Raw genomic sequence first — 23,244 nt, 5'->3', positions numbered from 1 at the left:
ACAACTGAATCGGTTTGGGTAAGAGCAGGGAAGTTCTTCAAAGAATCTAAGTTCCTTCCCTGGAAGAGCTCTGTGATAAGGCTGAGTATATCCCAGAAGGCAAGAAGTTGAATATTTAATTCCTTGTAGTGGAACTAATCACAAATGAGAGAAAAATTACCCATGTCGGACCATGGGACAACATTTAATGAATCGGAGAAGGTAACTACCAGATAGAATTCTGGCAGAATGACTTCACCAAGGATGGAGGAGAAGTTCTCCCAGAGGGATTTGTTTATTCCCTTCAGTTCACTAAAAGTCTAAAACAAAATCCAGCATGCTTTTAAGAGCAAGCTTGGGCACTTAACTTGGCACCTGTACCATATAAGACTTTATGACAAAGCCTCCTTTCTACGTAGGGACCACAGGCCAAAAAGCTCACCACTGTCCACTTGAGTCAAGATAGTTCTCATCATAAAGAATTCAAATACTTTTTAATAGATTCTCAATGACCTGATTAAACAAATACTTTGACTTTCACATGGTTTCTTTTTCTTATTTTTATATTGAGCAAAACCAGCTTGTTCTTCTAATTACATAGATTGTATTTTTTGTTCCTTAGCTAATGACTTCCTTATGATAAGTGAGCAGAGAAATGGACAGATCAGTCTATTTCAGCCAATCTAATGAATTCTTTACATATGAGACCTGTGGAGAAAAGACTTCTGTATCACATTGCTCAATACCCCTTTTATATGTAAGCCAAGAGCCTTAGTGCATATAAAACATTTACGCTTAAGAAGCACAGCTCTCATAATAGATATGTATTAGCAAAGCCAAGTGTTGCATGAGAGGGAATTGTGTGTAGATGACTTATACGAAAATTGTAGAAATTATCAGTGAATTCAAAATAATTATGCAGTAAAATTAGGGGGCTTGTGAAAAAGCAAGATTTACCTGAAGAGCCCAGCTTTCTCATTTCTCTCTCACAGTGTGTCACACGCTTTGGAGATCCAGCGGTAGACAACTTCTAGGACTGTCAGGAGCACTTACTACTCCAGATGGTGGTCTGAGGATTCAGGACTGATGTTCCTATGGAGAGTCAGCAGAAAACACAGCTGACTTCTGAAGGAAGAAAGGCTGGACACACATAAGAGGTCAGTTCCACTCCTGAGGCTGCACTGCCTGAGACTAACTACATGGACATGACAAACTTAGTGGTGTTAATTTCAGTGCTGTGCCCTAAGTAGTGGAGAATAGTTAAGTGCCCAACATACAGCTCTCTAGAACATCCTGTATTGAGGAGGCCACCCTGCATTCCAGGAGCAGCTTAGTTGGTGTTGGTTTCCATAGGGGAATGCTTTAATTACAAAATGTGAATAGATCTTACAACATGTCAAAAAGAATCAATTGCTAGAATGTCTATTGTTAACTAGGCCTTTCTTTTGCCAAGAATGCTTGACCTAAACTAAGGTGAAGAGCCCTGGGAACATGGTCCAGTTGGAGGAGGAAGAGCCTGGCCCAGTGGCTATAGTTTATTTGGTCTAGGATAATCTGAAGACATTGTCCCCAGGAAAGAACCCAGAGCAAAGCTAAGGCAGTCCATGCAAACAGCCACCAGTCCCAGAGGTGAGGAAAAGAGAAAGATCACTAGAGTGAGGCAACAGAAATGGGAGAGAGCCATATAAGGAACCCAGCTTAGTAGAAACCCTGCAGAAGCTTTTACAGGGCATATGGCCTCAGGTACAAGCAGTGAGTAAGCTGTGAAAAGCGAGTACAAGGCTTAAGATAAAAGCACCCACCAGTAGAGTCCCTATGTTCTTTTTCCTGTGTGCTATTTTGTTGGAAGCATTTGTGAAATTAAGGAAGACATCAAAAAAAAAAAAAAACCATTTTTAGCATGATATAGTGGCCCTTGCCCTTGTTTGCTTAGCCCTACCTTCATCCTAACATGCACTCTTTCCTCCCATAAGACTCTACCATCGCTACCACCACCTCAGGGACAGGAAGGTGACCCATCCTGGACTAATCCTAGTATTCCTAGAATTTGAGAACAATTCTCTTGTTCCCAAAGCCCCTTCCATCCTGCCCTCTCTGTGAGAAGGTTACATGAGCCAATATATTTTCCTTTTGACTTACGTTGGTTTGAATTGAGTTTCTGTCACTTGCAATCCAAGGGTTCTGAACAATATGCACGTTAATATATTTTTCACTCTCTTTTTCTTTTTCTCATACAAATAAAGATGTGCTTATCCTAAACAAACACCAGAATGCTCAGTATTCTCATTCTTATAATTACATAAAATGATTTTCTATTTATCTAGCCCTTTTACTATGGGGCTTAGTCCTCATGAAGAGACTAGCATAGGTACACAGTGTAGGTTGGGGAGGAGATGATCAAGCAATAACCCCCAAACCACGGAGCATCAGAAGGCTGAGGTCCTGATAACAGGACAGCATTTAAACATGTTTCTCTGGGTCCTCTTTTAGTTACTATGGGGATAGAAACATAGCTGCAAGTAAAGCTACCTGCTTTCTCCGGTACTCCAATGGAGATGTTTGAAATTATTGAGAAATGCTGGGGATAAAGAAGGAAAAAATGGAGCAATGAATTAATAATGCCAGTTGTGTACTTCCTCTGTGAAAGACACTGCTAGGTGCTGTGATATCTACAGATGGATAGAACATGTGCCAATACCCTTGAGAAGACCACATTTTATTTGAGGAAACAAGACATGCATATAAACAGACAATTACCCAATAGAAGGAAGCAAACACTAAAGACTAGTAGGTCGGGGCCAGGTGAGGTGGCTCACTCCTGTAATCCCAGCACTTTGGGAGCCCGAGGAGGGCGGATTGCCTGAGCTCAGGAGTTCGTGACCAGCCTGGGCAACACGGTGAAACCCTCTCTCTCCTAAAATACAAAAATTAGCCGGACGTGGTGGCATGCACCTGTAGTCCCAGCTACTCAGGAGGCTGAGGCCGGGGAATTGCTTGAACCCAGGAGGCAGAGGTTGCAGTTAGCCGAGATTGCACCATTGCACTCCATCCTGAGCAACAGAGCAAGACTCCGTCTCAAAAAAAAAAAAAAAAAAAAAAAGACTAGTAGGTGGATTAGATAGGAAGTGCTGCATAAGTTTAGTGGAAGCAACATAGAACATTGCAAGCTGGTATTTTATTTGTTCTTTGGTTACAAGGAGATTCTGGCCAACTTTAGCCAAAATAGAAACTTATTGAAAAAGCAGCTCATAGGACTGAAGACAGAGTTAAGCAACAAACCTCCAGAAGGATCCGAACCAGGGTAGCCCCAAAAGACCTCACTGGTCATGATGATAGTGTCAGCTGAATAATAAGTGGCTGGTCTTAGTGGGAGGCAGTGAGAAGGAAAAAGGGGCAAGAAAGGCATTTGAAAGTTCTCCTGTCCCCTCAACCTGACACAATGTGTACTTATCACTCTTAGAGACTGGAGACAGTTGATTATATAACGTATATATCTCTATGATTCAGGGATCTAAGAGACGGAGGAAAGACATATATATTGAGGGCAAAAATATCACAGCAGAATGTCAGCCATAACTAAATTCTCCAGGCTCAGATTAAAGACCAGCTAGGGATTTTAACCACTTAAGAACCAAGACTAATATTCTAAAATTGACTGCCTAGAAAGCCCTTCTGCACTGAGAAATCTGACTCAGCAATCAGTATGCAGAAGCGAACGCTTGGCCTTCTGGCTTTATTGAGCGCTATTGACAGGACCAGGCATCCATGACAGCTAATCACAAAGTTACAATTAGCTCTCGTCTCCTACTGCCCTTCCACAGGGCATCTGCTGCCCAAATGAGGCTGGCACTCAGTTTGGCCTGGATGGGATCCTACAGGGAAATAGAGAGAATAAGCTGCCCAAACATTGTGAAAGGGTTACATCAGAGAGCAAACAAGACAAGGGTTCTGACATTGAGCTGTATTTTATAGAAACAAAACACATTTTGTTTTTTAAAGGAACACTTTAAAGGGAGTCTTATGACCACATGGTAGGGCGTCAAGGAGTGGGTGTGGAATGACAAAGTTGACAATATCATATGCAGCAGCCACAGATGGTTCCATTCCACTCAGCCAAGTAGGAGGCAGAACGAGCTGAGGAAATACTCCCCAGGATCCTTGTAAGCGATTTCCTATTACTAATAGAGCTGGGGATTCTTCACTGTTAAAGGGAAGTCTTATTCCCCCAAACCTCATATTCCCATAAAGAATTCCAGGAAAAACTTGGGAGGAAACTGCCCTCTCTTTCTCCACACCACCTCTCTGGCTTTGTCCCGAATGAATTACGTGATTGTTTACTTAGGAAGGGGGACCTGACCAGCTGGTGCCTTTGGTGCTCTGCTTTTTGGAGTAGCCTGTTCTCGGTCGACTTTCTCGTCCGCCTCCATGCAGTAAGAGGTTGTTCTGTGGGAGAGACACAGAGTGTCCAGCTCTGCCAGTGACTGGGTGAGGAAGTTTGTCTTCTCACCCTGTCAGGAAGTGTTACGAAGCTCATTGTGGCCACACAAGTAAGCCACATTCCAATCCAGTTGATATTTTCAACCTCATCCATTGGACATGCATATGTAACTCAACTGCTTCACAACTCAGAGCAGAAAGAGAGGAGTGGGTATCCCAAGGCCCCATTATTCTTTATTATTATTATTATTATTTTCTTTTTTTTTAGAGACAGGGTCTCACTCTGCTGTCCAGGCTAGAGTACAGTGGTGCAATCACAGCTTACTGCACCTTGAAACTCCTGGACTAAAGTTATCCTCCCACCTCACCCTCCTGAGTATCTGGGACTACAGGTGTGTGCCACTACACGTGGCTGCTTTTTTTTTTTTTGTAGAGAAGGGGGTCTCACTATGTTGCCCAGGCCGGTCTTGAACTCGTGGCCTTGAGTGATCCTCCTGTCTCAGGCTCCCAAAGTGCTGGCATTATAGGAATAAGCCAATGTACCTGGCCCCAATATTCTTTATGACCTCTAATAGCAGTCAGAGACATTCATCCATGGTGTTCAGGGATCTAAGTAATCACGCTAACACTTGACATCTGTACAGCACTCTTCCACACTATCTCTATGTGCCTCACGAAATCTTAGGACATAGGTAGAGCAAGTATTATTGTCTTAGTTTTAAAGATTAGAAAATGAAGATTCAAAGACGTTGAGTGAATTCCTCAAGTTTGTCTGGTTACTAAGTGGTGAAATTGGGACTCCAATCTGGCTTTCTAACCTTAAGTTCTATAGGAATAAGATGGCCGAGATGCAGTTTTAGAATGCAGGTTTAAAAGCCATATAGATTTGGGTTCTGGCTTTGGTACAGCCCTTGGGAAAATTAGTCATGTTCTTGAAGCCTTCCTGTCCTTACTTATAAAATAGGAAAGTAGGGTCATTTTGAAGATGTCATAGAATAATACAAAGCCCCTGACAAAGTGTATATTAAACATTCAGTAAGTGTCATCTTTCTATTATAGATTTAAGCCAGTTGAATAAGCAATTTATGTAACCAACCTAGGTTTGGTACAGATAATCTATAAATGTCTGTTTGGCCATAATTCTAAGGATTCCGTAAATAACCCAATGAAATTATTTTAAACTGAAAATGCTCTATGTTCCTATTTCAAGTACTTTATCATCTATTACAAGGTCCTCCTGAACAGAGAGACAAATTTTTGTAATATTTTTTCAGTAGTACTTTCTGTTATATATAATACAAAATGTAAACTGGTATAATCCTCTTAAAACGCATTTGCACAATTTATATTAAGAATCAGAAAAATGTTCATACCTTTTGACTAAGTAATTCCACTTCTGAGAAATTATATAAAATATATAAAAAGCTACATCCGTACAAACAGGCACGCACAAAGAAGTATATCACAGAAGTATTCAAGATAATAAAAATAACCAAAGTGCCTAGCAACAAGTCTATAATTTAGAGTTCCTTGGTTGCAAAGAACAGAAAACAACTCTATCTTCTTTTCTGACTATCTTTCTTCCAAAGACACTGTTGGAAAGATTGGGTAGTTCGTCAAATGAATGGCATCAGGAAGAATGGAAACCAGGAGTGTCGGTATAAAAGCCTCATTGACAGTCTTTCTTTGGGGTACAGGTGTTAATTAAAATGACCCAGCTTTAGTCTCTTCTGCTCATCTCCAACCAAGCCTTGAGTGGGGTGATACTGTGATCAATATGGTAATTATCTGAAGATTGTGTGTAACTGGCCTGGCTTGGGTCTTCTGTTTACCTCTGGTGAGGCAAAATGGGGAGTGAAAACACTGTGATCAACAGTTCCATCCAGAACCCATGCAAAGAGTGGGTAGCATTTCCCTAAAAGAAAGAGAGGTGCTGAGTGGGCAGAATGACAGGTGTCTGCTACTTGGCAGAATGGCCAAATAAATTATTATTAATATATATTGACAATTTCAGACTATTTTATTGTCTTAATCATGACCATTATAGAGACTATCTAGAATGTTTATCCTGTCATTTTTTTTTTTTTTGAGACGGAGTTTCGCTCTCATTGCCCAGGCTGGAGTGCAATGGCAAGATCTCAGCTCACTGCAACCTCTACCTCCCGGGTTCAAGCGATTTTCACATCTCAGCCTCCTGAGTAGTTGGGAGCCTGCCACCAAGCCCGGCTAATTTTTGATTTTTAGTAGAGATGGAGTTTCACCATGTTGGCCAGGCTGGTCTCGAACTCCTGACCTCAGGTGATCTGCCCACCTCGGCCTCCCAAAGTGCTGGGATTACAGGCATGAGCCACCACTCCTGGCCCTATCATGTCATTTTCAATAAAAAGGCAGGATATTCAAATATGTGTGTAGGTGCATGGTTATATTTACAAAAAAAAAAAAAGGTATTAGAAAAACAATGGAAGGAAATTCACCTAAATCCTTGCCAACAGCTATGTTTCTGTCTGATCTAGGCTCACTCAGTAGGGCACCTGCCTTACGAACTAAAACCAGAGAGAAGTCTGGGGCTTGGAGCTGGTTTTGAAAGAGTTGTCTCCAGTTGTTACAGAAGGCAAGAGTCAGGGAGTGAGAGCAACTAGAGGGAAAGAGAACTAACCACTTAACCTGATAAAAGAAACCAGTTCCTAGGACTTGAACAGAAACAAAGCCCAAAGTCGAGTTGAGAACAAGGCGGAGGAGAGGAAGTGGGAGGGTCAATGGCTTTCCTGTGACCAAGAGTGGATTGCCCAGACCTCCCTCTGTGAGGTGTGACTGCTCAGTAAATTGAGGCCTGGGCCTGAGGAAAAGGCACAGATTTGAAGGAGATCGCTGGGGAGAGGAAAAGTAGGTAATTTTCTGCCCCTTCCTTCTTTCAAACATTCTGTGATGATTTTTAAATTGTATGCGAATAAGGGCCAGAAGTGATGGCTCACGCCTGTAATCCCAGCACTTTGGGAGGCCGAGGCGGGCTGATCACTTGAGATCAGGAGTTCGAGACCAACCTGGCCAACATGGTGAAACCCTGTCTCTACTAAAAATACAAAAATTAGCCGGGGTTGCTGGCACACGCCTGTAATCGCAGCTACTCAGGAGGCTGAGGCAAGAGAATCGCTTGAACCCGGGAGGCAGAGGTTGCGGTGAGCTGAGATCGTGACACAGCACTCCTGCCTGGGCGACAGAGCAGGAATCCTTCTCAAAACAAAACAAATATATGTGAATAAGGGAGATGAATAAAAAACACATTATAGTTTTAAATTGTTGATTCATTCTTCTTAAACTCCTACTGCTCTTGTATCTCTATTAGCACAGCGAAGGAAGCTTTAAATTTGGAATGTGAGAAGTCTATTAAACTCAACTGCTATCGATATTCCTGAATTGTAAAATTTTACGTGTTTGACTTACAAGTTACCAAGCTTTATCTAAATTTCAAAGTGCAGGCTTTCTTTTCTTCTATAACTTAATGATCCAAGAGGAGATTTTGCTTATGCTTAGATGTAATGACTTCACGATTGGTTCTCTTACAGGTTCAGTAATCTGTTTGTTTTTATAACTCTCCAAAGATTCAGGGATGAAAACATTGCCTAGAGCTTCCTTTAAAATTTCTACAATTTTCCCCTTGATACTATGAGGACAAGGAAACTGTGAATAACAAATTACTTTAACCAAAGAGAATGGCCTCTTTGCAAAATAAAGTTAAAAATAAAAATACAGCTTCAAGATTTCATATATTTGGTTAACGATACAACACACTTTTTTTCTTTCATTTCTGTGTAATTAAAAAAAGACATTGGTCCTGGTGTCATGTAGAAAAACTTCAAAGTTTCTGGGAGGGAGAAGAAGAAACAATCTGTGGGAAAAAAAAAATTCATGATTAGGTACAGGTTTTTGAGGACTTTGAAAACGAAGTTAAAAAAATACTATTTTCTGACTGCTGACATTCACATTTTGAAATATACACTTTCTTTAGAGCAGGAGAAAAAAAACTGTTTTACACAAAGATTGCCAACCTTATTGTACAGATCTGTTTAACACTTCCATGAGGAAATGATGTGTCTTAAGTCAAATGAGCTTCTACAGTCATATCATGAAACTTCCTTTGATATAAAACTGTATCCTCTATTTTTGACATGTCCTTCAACCATGGAAGAATTTTTCCTTTAAAAAAAATCTTACAGAATATAAATAGAATATCAAGAAATACAGGTTATGAGATAGAAGGAAGCCCAAATATGCATAGAATCCTTTGCTGGACTAAGAACATCTTGAGAAGAGCCACACACTTTAATCTTCAAGGCTGTCCTCTCTTTGTGATGAAAGCCTAAACTCTTAAAGCCCAAACCAAAAGGTTCCAAGGAAAATTAATTTGTGAAATTCAAAAGAAAAAAAAATCCAGCTTGTCATTTGAAATAATGAATACCATAATTCAGTACTTACATGATATGCACTAGATTTGAATATGCAAATAATACCCATTACGTTTTGAATTTAACTTTCATGCTAGCTGAGCTTTCTTTTTGAAAAAGGAATGGGAAAAATGTAAGATAATCTTATTTTCTCTCTTCCACACAAGGTATAGTCCCCAAGTCTGCATAGGAAACCACTACATTAACCAAGTTTCTGAAGGCCCAGTCTACACTTTAAATCCTCTCTGAAAGCTGACTTCCAAAGGATTTAAAAGGATGTTCAGGAAACCCCCGACTTTCCTGGATGCTCTTAGATAAGAGGTTTTTCTTATCACTTCAAGCTGCAAAACATAATCTTAGTTTAATAATTAGTATATCTAATCTCAACATTGTCAAAATTTAAAATGTTTTTAAATTAAATGATAATGTTACTTCAGTTTTAAAAAGAATCCTTCTTCCTGATTCCCCAGCTCAGGCCTATGACGAGGGAGAATCCAGCAGCTGAAAAGGAGAGAAAGCTGCTCTTTTTTCCCCACTTACAGCTTCTCCTCCTTTCCCCATCTTGCTAGCCACTAAGGTTGGAGGGCAAAGAGGAAGAGGAGGGAAGGGAATCAGGAATGTTCTTACTTGCCAGGTACCCTGGTAACTTAGTATCTCAGTTTACTAGGCTCGGCATATGTTTACAGCTGACTGGTTGTATGTGATTTTCTTTTTCTTAGGGGTGGGGGCAGGTGGGTGGGTAATTGTTAGAGACACCCCCACTCTCCATCACTGGGCATCTTTCCTATGTAATTCGCTCCACGGGGGAATGAATCTAGGTTCCAATTCAGCACTGAAGGTACCTCCAGCTTCTCTCCTACTGAGTGTTTCTTCTTCCAGGGACCTCTTAGACTAGCCCTAAGTCAACACTCATGAGGCTTTTCAATGCAGGCCATCTTTTGGACTCCATGATCAGAGCAGCCAACCTGTCTCCCTGACTTAGCTGTGAGTCAGAAGCTAGACCATAATGTCCCCCTAAGCAACAGTCTCCACACATTAGACTCTTGAAGTGGTCTTGTTGAGGTCCTTTTCCAACTATGCTTGAAGAGCACAGGCCTCTCCTACCCTGCCTCAGTGGTGGTAGGGGTGGATTCATTCATAGCACACTAACATTTATCTTTAAAAATACTCTCCAACTGATTTCCAATATATATACTCTTGTCAAGGGTGAAATACTTAATAATTGTAAAACTGATTTCCCCCTACCTCTTCCTATCCCACATAGATATATATTAAATATATATAATACACACACATGTATATGTATAGATATTTAAATCCTGTATGGTGTTCTGGCATTCATTTCAGACTATGATATTTTTATTGTCTTCAGTCTTAGGCAAAACTTCCATTTTAATATCTTATACTGATGTTAACAAGAATGTTCTAGTTCTGACCTAAGACTTCAGAGAATGCATATATATGTCAGGTATTTGATCTATAAGTTATAGATCCTCAGTATAACCCAAAAGTAATACAAATGTGAGTGCTGGTAAATTCAAAATGTAAAAGAAATTAAAAGAAAAGTAATGCCTACAAGCTACCATGGTTCTGCTATTGTCATATTAAGCAAGTCAGTATCAAAGAAAATATGCTGAGAACATGTGAACTGCAGAAATTATTTACTTTTATCAAATAGCCATGGTTTTCATGCCTGTTCATTTTCTTAACACTGTATTTCCTGCTTCTTCAGATACTGCCTAGTCAATTACATGAGCTTCCTTTCACACTTACATCAAGGCCAAGAGTAAACTGTTCCAAGCACAATGCAACAGCCTGTTTCTTTTGAAGCAAATAAAATAGGACCATCGTTTTCAATCTTTTTTTTTTTTTTAATTTTGCCTGAAAAGTGACAGGATAAGAATTAGGCTAAAGAGAGAAGCATGAAGAAACCTTTTCTTCCAGAAGGCTGAACAGCACTGCATTAACAATACACTTCCTGATGGGTAAGTGGTGAGTTCTTTTGTTTACTAAAATACCTCAATCAATTTTTCTTTTAATGACTTTCATCACCACTACCTACATATGCTGAAGGACATTTCAGCCCTGAATCTTATCTTTCCTCATGTACTTTACTGTTCAGAACAAGCACACACCACAGTCATGTGATATTCCTTATTAGCGTAACTGAAGCTTAACGGATATAATTAGTGGATTATTCCAACCCTCTCTTTAGTTCCTCAGCTTCTTGTATTCTTAAAGAGATGAATTCTAATAGGGGCTTTATCAGATTCTAAATACAGTAGAGACATATTAGAAGAATGAAATGCTCCTTATGACTCACCGTGTGGCTTATTGTAGTAATAAAATAAATGTCCATCCAGAGGGATATTGTTAGGTTTTAGAACTTCTCCCTTGATTCTTCACTGAAGACTTGAAATTTGGTTCCAATATCCTCCCACACCCCTACTAGCTGTGTGAGAGTGGCAAGTCCCTTCTCTCACTAATGTCATCTGCAAAATTACCCCATCAAAAAATGTCTAACTAGATAATTTCTTAAGTCAGCTATCCTTCCCCAAACTTTAACTTTCAATGCTGCACTCTATTCCTGGTACTTACCCAAGGCTAATTTGTTCGGGGTTTAAAAAGTCAGAATGTATGGTACAATTATGGGTCATTTTAAATTTATTCCTTCACTTGTCACTATTTTCTATGGTTTCTCCACTGAACACGAATTATTCTTATAACAAAAAAAGTTATTTAAGAGAGGACAAACAAGAAAAAAAAATCAATAAAAATATATTTGGGATCTTACATGTCCCCAAGCCTTTGTCAGTTATGTGTTAAAACCCAAAGCGATTTGATCACCACGTGATGTAGAGATCACCATGATACACTTAAGAAATCTAATCACAACACTCTAAATGTAGCATTGTATCAAATTTTCTTTAATTTTTTAATTTTAATTTTTATATCAGATTTTAAAAACATTCATGTAGCATCTATAGGTGGAAAAAGCATATGAGAAAAAAAAAATCAAAGACAAATCACATGTTATCCCGTTTCCCAGTAAGCTGACAATTTTAAAGTGCTCCAGATTATGATCAGAAATTCTGGGTTCAATTTACTTTTGTTCAACTAACATTTACTGAGTTCAAGGCATTGGAGATTGAAGATGAATGAGGAGATTATGATACAGTGGAAAGGACAGATATTTAAGCAACTTCAAAATTAGTCAGACTGGCAAACATGCTAAACAGTCAGAAAGGGTACCCTGGAAAGCTCTAGTTCATTCTGACTGAGGAGATCAAAGGCCTTGTATACTCTGCTAAGAGGTTTGCGTTCCAGTGTGGTCTGCCCTCAGTGCTCCTTAACAAATTGTTTGGCCTCTCTGGCCATCTGTTTTCCCAGATGAAAATTAATGAAATTGAATTTTGAAATTTCTAATCCTATCAGCTATAAAATTCTAGGAGTCCATGATTTTATGTTATGACAATGATGAGGACCCTTTATCTAAGGCTTCTTAAACTCCTTTGTCCAGTCTCCCTGACCCCTTACTACTATTGTTACTGGAAAGGGGTCCTGATCCAGACCCCAAGAGAGAGTTCTTGGATCTCTTGCAAGAAAGAATTCACAGGGAGTCCATACAGTAAAGTGAAAGCAAGTTTATTAAGAAAGTAAAGGATAAAAGCATGGCTATTCCACATTCAGAGCAGTGGCTTGAGCTTCTGGCCTAAGGATACTTACAGTTACTTCTTGATTATATGCTGAACAAGGGTGAATTATTCACAAGTTTTCCAGGAAAGGGGTGGGCAATTCTGGGAGGTGAGGGTTCCTCCCCTTTTTAGACCATAGAGGGTAACTTCCGGAAGTTGCCAATGTACCTGTAAACTGTCATAGCACTGGTGGGAGTGTCTTTTAACATGCTAATACATTATAATTAGCATACAATGAGCAGTGAGACCAACCACAGATCACTCTCATGGCCATCTTGGTTTTGGTGGGTTTTGGCTGGCTTCTTTATTACAACCTGTTTTATCAGCAAGGTCTTGTGCTGACCTCCTGTCTCATCCTGTGACTTAGAATGCTTAGCCTCCTGGGAATGCAGCCCAGTAGCTCTCAGCCCTGTTTTACCCAGCCCGTATTCAAGATGGAGTCGCTCTGGTTGGAAGGCCTCTGACACTATTGTCATTCTCTATAGCTGAATCAAGTCTGGGATTATACCTCTCCTTCTGTTCCCATCTCTCTGTGGCTATCAAACTATGGAAGCAGTCAATTTCCAGGTAGAGAACTCTGCATTTGAGCTGAGCAGGTACAAAGAAGCAAATTTGGTTCAGTGCTTCCCCTTCTTTGCTTTCTCTTTAAGGATTATTGGCTATATGCTACTTGGAGAAAGAAACAAATTTGAAAACCTGTTAAATTAGCTGTTTTTATAATTAACTGGTTTTGGCTGTCATTCCAATTTAAAGGCATACAGGGAGCTCATACTTTCTTTTTAGTCATAGTGATTTTTCAAGTTTCTGTGAGTCTTACACATTAACCTTGAAGCCATGTGCTTTTCTGACATTCTTCAAATTCTTTAAATAGATCTGGGGGCTTGGATTCAGGGCTGGCTTCTATTCACACAAGCATTACATTCTCAGCAAATAATATCCATTTAATTTGTTTTTAGAAGAGCGTTATTATTAGATCTATTCACAGGAAAAGGCATGTAGATGCGTTTGTGTTTGATGATCCACTCAAGACATATACAAGAACAATTTATATAATATAGCCATCTTCCTGTTATTTATTAAAACACATGTGAAATTAATGTTTTGACCTATTCACCATTTTATTTAAAAATACTTTATTAAGCTTTTGCTATGTGAAAGGCAAAACATCATTAAACAAAATGACCCATCCTTTCCTGTGAATGTATTTTTTTCTTGTGACACTAAAATGAGTCCATTTTTTAAAAAATTTCAACAAATTGCTGGGGAAAGAGACTGCTGGATGAATCCTAATGCTGAAAGAACAACAGTTGATTAGAACGTAGAAGGGAAAAGGAAGCTAGAATGAGGTTTCTCAACTTTGGCACTATTGATATTTGGGGCCAGATAATTCTTTGTTGTGGGGGACTGTCCTGTGCTTTGCGGGTTGTTTAACAGCATCTCTGGTCTCCACCCACTAGATGCCAGTAGCAACCCACCCACTCATCCCCCAGCTATAACAAATAAAAACGTCTCCAGACATTGCCCACTGTTCCCTGGAGTCAAATTCACTCCTGGTTAAGACCCACCGAACTAGAATGATTCTTTCTCTGATAATGTGCCAGTCCATACTCACTTTTGCTTCTTAGAGATGAAAGCAAACCCTTGCTCTTCAATCTGTATACACTGAGATTTCACAGAAAAGCAAATTCCATTCTCGTGCCTCTATTTTTGCCACCAGTGGTAATGATAATGGTCCCTTCATGAAAGAGATTGAAAAGGTGGCTACTGGCCTGAAGTCAGGGTTAGAACTTAGTTTTCCTAAACAGGGATATATTTGTACTTACATAGCTAAACTGTCTGATGTAGTCTCCCTTGCCTTAGTTCGGGCTGCTATAACAAAATATCAGGTTGGCACAAAAGTAATTGCAGTTTTTGCCCTGAAAAGTAAAGGCAAAAATCGCAAATACTTTGCAGCAACCTAATATTGTAGCCTGGGTGGGGTATGAACAACAGAAATTTATCATCTCATAGTTCTGGAGGCTGAAAGTCTGAGACCAGGTGCCAGCATGATCAGGTTGTGTGAGGGCCCTCTTCCAGATGCAAGACTACCAGCTTCTCACTGCATCTTCAATTGATGGAAAGACAGTGACGGAGCTCTCTTTCTAAAGGCACTAATCCCATTCATGAGGGCTTGATTTTACCTCCAGAAGGCACCATCTCCTAATACTATCCCATTGGAAGCTAAGACTTCAACACATGAGTTTTGGAGGGACACAAACATTCAGTCCATAATATACCTCCTGACTAGAGTGTGAGTGGTATAGGGGTACCACAATATAATGCCCCCAGAAACTTAAAAATGCAAGTGCTTTGGGAGTTAAATCTAGAAGTCAATATTTTTTGTATTTAGTGGAGATATGCAAAGAAACCTTCAAGCAGTGGTCTTCACACTATAGTATATATAGAAATTACCTAGTGATTTGTTGAAAATACCGATTCGTGGGCCCCACCAACACTGATTCTGATCTAGTAGAACTGGGGAAGACCTAAGCATTTTTAATATACATCTAAATGATACAGATGCATACGGTCCATGAACTTCCCTTTGAAAAATACTGCCTTGAAGATAAAAAATAGCTACCAGCCTCTGATTGGAGGCATTGCCATGTGTCAAGAAAAGATAATCCCATCAGTAGGGCAGGAGGACAGAGTCGGCCATCGTCATGCCTGGGAAGGAGAGTCCTAGAGCAAGATGGACAGTGACAATCTTCTAAGGTCCTGCCCAAGGACTTGCCTGTCCCTTCCTTAAGGCAGCAGGTGTCTCAGTTGTGGAAACGGATATTCTGTGTCACCTTACCCTAATGTCATCAAGCTCTTTTTGCCTTCCCCTGGGGAATGCCCTGGGGTGGCTTTCTTCACTGTAAATTAATAAATTGATATTCTGAAGGTATATATCAGGCTTTGCACTTGGGTAATGTGAGTCCTTCTTAGAAATAATGGCTCTATCCTCAGCTTGCTGACAAATCCAGGTTTCTAAGTCTAGGTCAGAACCTGGACTGTGGTAAATTAACAAAGGTAAGACCAGTGCTGTGTTGGTAAATTTTTAACAGACAGCTCTCCAGGAGGGAAAAACAAAAGTCTGGATTTGTAGCCTTGGCCAAGCCTCATGGTACAAATGCTCACACTCCCACTGTGGCCAATTTCAAGCTACTAGCCTGACATCAGGCTATGTAGAGTTATGAAGAGAAGCACACCATTTATATATGAATAGTATTGTCACCATATGGATAAAATCAATGTAAATAATCCCAAGGCACAGATAGTAAAATAATTAGGTGGGGAAGAGTTTGGGGATAATTAGTTCCTTTGTTTTTATTTTAACTTATTTTATCTAATATTATTGTTTGTTTACATAATTTAATTTTAAATAATGACTATTTTTAACCAGCAAACAAAATTCCTAAAAATGAAACAATTGGCCCTCATGAGCTGGTACAGCTAGCTCCAGCACACCACTGGAGACTGATGTTCATGAACTGGTTTGGGTGAGCAGATCACCTTCCCCAGATGATACCTGTGTTTCAAATGTGCATATTCTTTAGAGTTTCCATGTGGTTCATAGAACAGAGTCAGTGTTACTATTTACTCCATGCTTAAAATCATCAGCCTGGTCTCATTAATCCCTTAGATGTACAGTCCTTATACAGTGTACAAAGAGCTTCAATGCCCATAATTTAAACTGATTTTTATAGCCACCTCAGAAGTTGAGTATAACAGTTATTTTCCTTCTTTTACAGGTGAAGAAACTAAACTGAGAAGAACTAAATTACTTGCTCATAGTTAACCAGCTATTATGTGGCAGAGCAGAGAATCAAGGCAACTACCATTTATGGAAGGTCAGCTGTAGACCAGAGACACTGTTCCACAGTGTCTGTTACAGACCTCTTGCCTAATCCTCAAAGCAGTCCATGTGAAATAGATATTATTGGGCCTATTTTAAACATAAGGAAACTGAACTCAGTGAGATTATGTGACTTGTTCAAGATCACATGCCTGATAAGTCTAACTCAGGATCAGCTACCCAGTGGTTGTCAAACTCTAAGGCACATCACAATCCCAGAGAGCCTGCTAAAATACAGATTTCAGGGCCCCACACCTAGGGATTCTGATTCAATGAGTTTAAGGATCTGCAGTTCTAACAAGCTCCCTGAGGGTACTCATGATGCTGGTCTGGGCACCACACTTTGAATAACATTGAGCTGCACCGTGCAACCTATTCATTGCTTCCTAGGAATCCAGACATCCTGACTCCTAGTTCTATGATCTGTCCACTACAACATACTGCAGTTTATTCTAACCTCTAAACTAACCAGACAAAAGACAGTATTGTGTATATGTTTGTAAATATACGTATTTTCTTTTAAGCAGTCGATATGACATGTGGTCGTTCTCAGTTTTTTTATGAACTGACATTATATAGAAAATCTAATTGTCAAGAAAACCATTAGATGAAAACATTTTAGAAACCTTTCATCAAGGTTTATTATTATTATTATTATTATTTTATTTTTTTGAGACAGAGTCTTTCTCTGTTACCCAGGCTGGAGTGCAGTGGTGCAATCTCAGCTCACTGCAACCTCCGCCTCCCAGGTTCCAGCGATTGTCGTACCTCAGCCTACCTAGTAACTGGGATTACTGGCACACGCCACCACACCCGGCTAATTTTTGTATTTTTAGTAGAGACAGGGTTTTGCCATGTTGGTCAGGCTGTTCTCAAACTCCTGGCCTCAAGTAATCCACCAGCCTCAGCCTCCCGAAGTGCTGTGATTATAGGCATGAGCCACTATGCCTGGCCCAAGGTTTGTTATTAAAGTTCTAGTCATCCCTGGAAATAAACATTATAAGTCCAATTTTGTTGTAAATAGCCCATGTAGGGGAAAAAAGACAATTGTGTGTGTTATGGACACTCTGGAATCATGTATTACAAAATAAGCTCCCAGAAATCACATTTACAAATTTCAATTTTGCTTCAGGGAAGATTGACTTCTTACTCAGCTGATATTTATACTTGGAAGATCTGCATTGAAGCATTACTTAATGATAACATTAATTATAATATTTATAAGACGTCTTTCCATGAGGCATTCAAATAACTGCAGTCATGTAATCTTTTTCTCAGTGTGGGCTCAAGAAAGAGATGGAATTATCAACTCTGCCTTAGAGATGACAAGCCTGTGGTTCCACACAGACCTCAGGTGTCTTGGTGAAGGTCATTCACAGAAAGAACCTAAGCCTTGGGAATCCCAGCTCAGCATAGCCATGGTTACATAACTGCTCTTTAACAGATGCAGTCTCTCCACTGTGGGGTCAGGGAAACAGTGGTAAGACTCAAGCCAACTAGTGTGGTTACTTGGTAACAGCTTAGCTAAAAGGCTAGAAGAGAGAGGAGAATCAAGCTATTGGATAAAATTAAATGATTGCTTTGAATTACACATTTCTCTCTTATTTCCCAGCACCATAGAAAAATAGGAGTTGGCATTTGTTCTTTATGGCTTATCAAATCTGACCTGGGAGAACCTACTACAGCTTCCAAAAATGGATGTTTTATTAAAATAGCTTAAGTTTAATGTATCACATTTGCACACTAACAATTAGGAGGCAGTTCATTTTCAAATAGTGAGGGCTCCATGAGTACTTACTCAATTAAAATGATAATTTAATTATCTTCAATTGCCATATATGATTGGGGGAATCTATTTAAAGTTTTTGCCCCATCCCCACTATTCTTCCCTTTGCCTTCTTTTTAAAATACCACATATTCCTGGTGAGTATTCATTTTGCCCTGTTCAAGGGTGATACATCAACTTACTGATCTCCCCAGAATGTTCATTTCATGGATGAATGAAAATAGTGATGCTCATTGTATTTCAGGTGCTTTACCCCATCTAAATGATGAGCAGCTTTATGAGTAGGGGAACTTAGAATTGTGTTATTATTCAGATCTCTACAGTTACTAGAAAGCCTGAGTAACATTCAGGAAGTTCCAAAATCCAGGCTTTATGTTGTTGGGAGTCCCTATTTATCAGGAGCCTGGGCCAGTCCCTGGAGGCCCAGGAACAGCCTGGAGGCAAATGCATAGGTACAGCATTGTGTCTGAATTTAGGATGAGGAGGCTCAGTCCTCAGGCTTTGGTGAAAACCCCCCTTAATTCTGGTCACTCTTAAAGATACCCCACTAATACTGACTGATACAGGCTTCCATCGTATTGAATGTGTGCCACGCGCCTAGCACAGCCCCTGGCCCATCATAAGCACTCAAATATTAGCCATCATTTTGCATTCTTTTAAGACCATGCATCTTCTCCTACTTCTAATCAAGTTTCCACTGCTGCAACATAGACGTCCTCAGGTTTCTCCCCTGCTCAAAAACGTTCAGTGACTATTAGTTCCACCAGTGCTTCTCAAAGTGTATCAGAATCACCTGGGTTTTTTTTTTGCACAATTGCAGATTTTCAGGCTTTACTCCAAACCTACTGTATTAGACCCTTGAGGAGTTGGGTCTGGGAATTTGAATTTATTAACAAGCTCCACAAGTGTTTCTTACATACTCTACCAATAATTTGAGATTCCCTGACATGTTGCATAGTATGCACATACCTTTACATGGCATTTATTACCCCTTAAAACCTGGCCCCAACCATCCATCCAGTCTTATTGCCTGCCATACAGTATTATTGACACTCCCTTATCAGGAAAACTTGTGAAAGACTTTGAAATGAGAAAAAAACATCCTGGATGTGGATATTGTATCTATCATACCATTGTGGGTTATATCTGCCTTTCATTGTGTTTGAGTTATTTTATAATTCTGTTAGTTGTAGAAAAATTGGTAATGATGCAAACAATTCCTTCTGTAGAAAAGCAACTGAATTTTGTTATGTGAAATGCAACTGATTATTTCTCTGTGGATAAATCAGTTTGCATCTACTTTTAAATTCATTTCAGCATTCCTTATTGCCTACATATTTGCATGGATTTATTTGAATTATCCTTTGAACCGGCTGTAACATCTTACAGGTTCCCTCATTAATTAATAAATTAAATAAGATCTTTGACACGTGTTCATTTTATATTTGCATGAGGTTATAAGTTTACCTTAAAATAATTATTCTTTATACGCTGAACTACACTGTAGTAGCTTCAGACTCTCTGCTGTGGTACAGTTTCCTTTCCCTCCTTGCCGTGACCCTCCCCTGTTTCCCTGACCACCAGTTTCTTTGGTGAAGTCCCTCTAACCCTTCAAGGTCCCACAGAGTTGCCAAGTGTCAGCTTCTCTGTCAAACTGTTCTTCATCCATCCTTCCATCCCCAACTGCCCAACTCAGACTCAGTACCTCCCAACCCCTGACTCACATCTTGTTAGAGCATTTCTCACACCAGATTCCTGTAACAGTTGCTTCAAAAACTGAGAATGCAAGCATGGCCATTTCTCTACTTGACCTTTCTGTACTTCAGTTTCCTTATCTATAAAGTGGAGATAATAACAGCACTGACTTCATAGGGCTATTGTTAAGATTAAATGAGTTAATCCATGTAAAACACTTAGTGTATTGCCTGGTGCATAGTAAGTGTTGAATAAATGTTACCTGTCAATATTCTTGATTATATTTTCCTTTCCTTTTTTTTTTTTTTTTGAGACAGAGTCTCGCTCTGTCACCCAGGATGGAGTGCTGTGGTGTGATCTTGGCTCACTGCAACCTCTGCCTCCCAAGTTCAAGAGATTCCCCTGCCTCAGCCTCCTGAGTACTGGGATTACAGATGCGTGCCACCACACAAGGCTAATTTTTGTATTTTTAGTAGAGACGGGGTTTCACCATGTTGGCCAGGCTGGTCTCGAATGCCTGACCTCGTGATCCATATCCCTTGGCCTCCCAAAGTGCTGGGATTACAGGCATGAGCCATCATACCTGGCTATATTTTTTCTAATTAATTGCTTGATAATCCACATGTCTCAGATGCAAAGACTACTGTCTACAAAAACTGTCTTCCTTAGATTATATTTCCTGGCCCTGCTTCCAGCTAGGTTTGATCAGAAATGCCCTATGTGCATCTCAAGCCTGGTCCATAACAATTCCCACATGTGCTCCTCCAAACCATTCTCTGTTTCCTTAAGGCTGCAATGGAGACTTCAATGACTCGAGTAACTCTGGAAGCCACAGATCAAAAATACAGATTTCCTACTGTGTCTGGAATTTGTTCCTTCCGGTGGGTTCTTGGTCTTGCTGACTTCAAGAATGAAGCTGCAGACCCTTGCGGTGAGTGTTACAGCTCTGAAAGATGGTGTGTCTGGAGTTTGTTCCTTCAGATATTCAGGTGTGTCCAGAGTTTCTTCCTTCTGGTGGGTTTGTGGTCTCACTGACTTCAGGAGTGAAGCTGCAGAGCTTCGCAGTGAGTGTTACAGCTCTTAAAGGCGGCACATCGGGAGTTCTTTGTTCCTTCCAGTGGGTTCGTGGTCCGTTGACTTCAGGAATGAAGCCGCAGACCCTCGCAGTGAGTGTTACAGCTCATAAAGGTAGTGTGGACACAAAGAATGAGCAGCAGCAAGATTTATTGTGAAGAGCAAAAGAACAAAGCTTCCACAGTGTGGAAGGGGACCCGAGTGGGTTGCCACTGCTGGCTCGGGTGGCCAGTTTTTACTCCCTTATTTGACCCCGCCCACATCCTGCTGATTGGTCCATTTTACAGAGTGCTGATTGGTGCATTTACAATCCTTTAGCTAGACACAGAGTGCTGATTGGTGCATTTACAATCCTTTAGCTAGACACAAAAGTTCTCCAAGTCCCCACCTGACCCAGAAGCCCAGCTGGCTTCACCTCTCAATCCCCCCTCCAAACAGGACACCCCAGCTGCTGTTGGGATTTGGCGATGACCGCTGTAGCTACTTCCTGCTGGATAGGGGTGAAGAAGGGGCCCTGCAGTGGTAGTGTCCTCCAGAGGTGAGCTCTTTAGGCCATTGAAAGGGCCAGTGGGTCGGTCCAGGGGTCCTCAGCAGAAGTTGTTAGTTGAGCTCATTTGGGGTTACATTTGTAAGATCATCTGTAGCTTGATGTCCTCGATCCTAGAGGAAACAAATTTGACCAAGAGGTTAAAAATACAGGGCCCAAAGGCGACTATTAGCAAGATGGCTGTCACAGGACCTAGAAAGGGGAGAAGCCATGTCGCCCAACTCCAGAGGTTGGTATAAGAGTTTGAAAGGCATTGTCTGATTTCAGAAGCCTTTTCCTGTAAACACTGGGTGGTATCTCATACTATCCCTGACTGGTTAGTATAAAAACAACACTCTACCCCTAAGAAGGTGCAGAGTCTTCCTTTCTCAGCAGTGAGGAGGTCTAGGCCTCAGCGGTTTTGGAGAGTCACTGCTGCCAAAGAGTCTATTTGGGATTGTAGAGTAAGGACAGATTTCGTTCTTTTTTGCAAACTGTCTGAGAAATCCTTTGAGAGAGTGTGTGGTAGTAGGATAATACATGTTACACTGTTAACTTTTAGCAAACTTTACTTTAGTTGAAAACCTTGTAAGTTTGAGATTTTAATTTTTCTTTGCTATTAATAAAACCTCGTTCAGTCCATATTAACTTAGAATTGGTATAGATGGCTCCTTCCTGATTCTGTAAGTACTTTAAGGTTTAGCTGAGTGCAAACAGCAAACAGCTTCAACGTTTGAGCAGACCACTTATTAGGCAATTTTCCTAACTCTGCTTCTATAAGAGTTTCCTTATCACTTACTGAATACCCATTGTGTCTTTTTCCTTAATCACCCGGGAGGAACCATCTATCATCCTGTCCTGAAGGCGGTTCCTCCTATGTCTGGTCCGACCTTAAGATTTAGATTCCCTGTTAGGAAACCTGCTGTGTTAAGGATGTTTGATAAGAAGGCTACGGGTTGTCAGTGGCCTCAGTGCTTTTGGGCTATACCCTTGTTTACACTGACAACAAGGTGGTATTGGAGTATTATAGGGTTACAGAAAAGGCCTTCAATTATCAATTATAGGTTTTAAATTTAACCTGGCTTTTAAAGGAATAGGGTACACTGTTTTTTCTTTACTACTTCTCTTTCTCTCTCTTTGACTCCTTCTTTGTCTCTTCCTCTCTTTGCTTCTCTCTTTCTGTCTCTCTGTCTCTTCCTCTGTCTCTCTCTTTCTGTCTTTCCTCCTCTCTCTCTCCTCTCTCTTTTCTTTCTGACTCCCTCTTTGCTATCACTTCCTATCTCTCTCTCTCTCTCACTTTCTGCTCTTTCTCTCTTTCCTTTCTGCTTGTCTTTCCCTGCCTCTGCCAGCCACTTATGCTGCAGTTCTCCTCTCTCCTTCCCCTTTTGATGGCTTCGGCAATATAAGACCGCCACCTCCTTGGGTTTTTGCACTGTGTGCAATAACTCCATAGTTTCCTTGTGATATTTAATGGGGGTTCACCCAGAAGTTAGGAATTCCCTTTCTTTCCATATCGCAGCATGGGCATGTAGGATTAGGTAAGCATACTTACTATCTGTAGCAAAGTCTCCCAGTTACAACTGAGGAGGTGGGAGAAATACCTGGTTATAGGCTGTCCCAGGATTCCTCGGATGGTAACAGACCTTGAGGACAGCTGTCCAGGACAGGAGGTTAACACTGAGAAAGCCACACCAGTGTCCAGTAGGAAGTCAATTTCCTGGCCCTCAATG

The 23,244-nt window shown here is 40.4% G+C and overlaps 1 long non-coding RNA gene across 1 annotated transcript in view; it reads right to left on the bottom strand.

The window, feature by feature from the left end:
- Window positions 1–8,172: 8,172 nt before the first annotated feature.
- LOC129136150 (uncharacterized) overlaps window positions 8,173–23,244 on the bottom strand; it is a 31,682-nt gene continuing 16,610 nt past the window's right edge. The window contains exon 3 of the long non-coding RNA XR_008537482.2: window positions 8,173–8,302. This is a non-coding gene — a long non-coding RNA (uncharacterized LOC129136150). The remainder of the gene's footprint in view (window positions 8,303–23,244) is intronic.

Source organism: Pan troglodytes, chromosome 8 (genome assembly GCF_028858775.2).
Source record: "Pan troglodytes isolate AG18354 chromosome 8, NHGRI_mPanTro3-v2.0_pri, whole genome shotgun sequence".
NCBI lineage: Eukaryota > Metazoa > Chordata > Mammalia > Primates > Hominidae > Pan > Pan troglodytes.
This window is presented reverse-complemented; position numbering and strand designations above follow the sequence as displayed.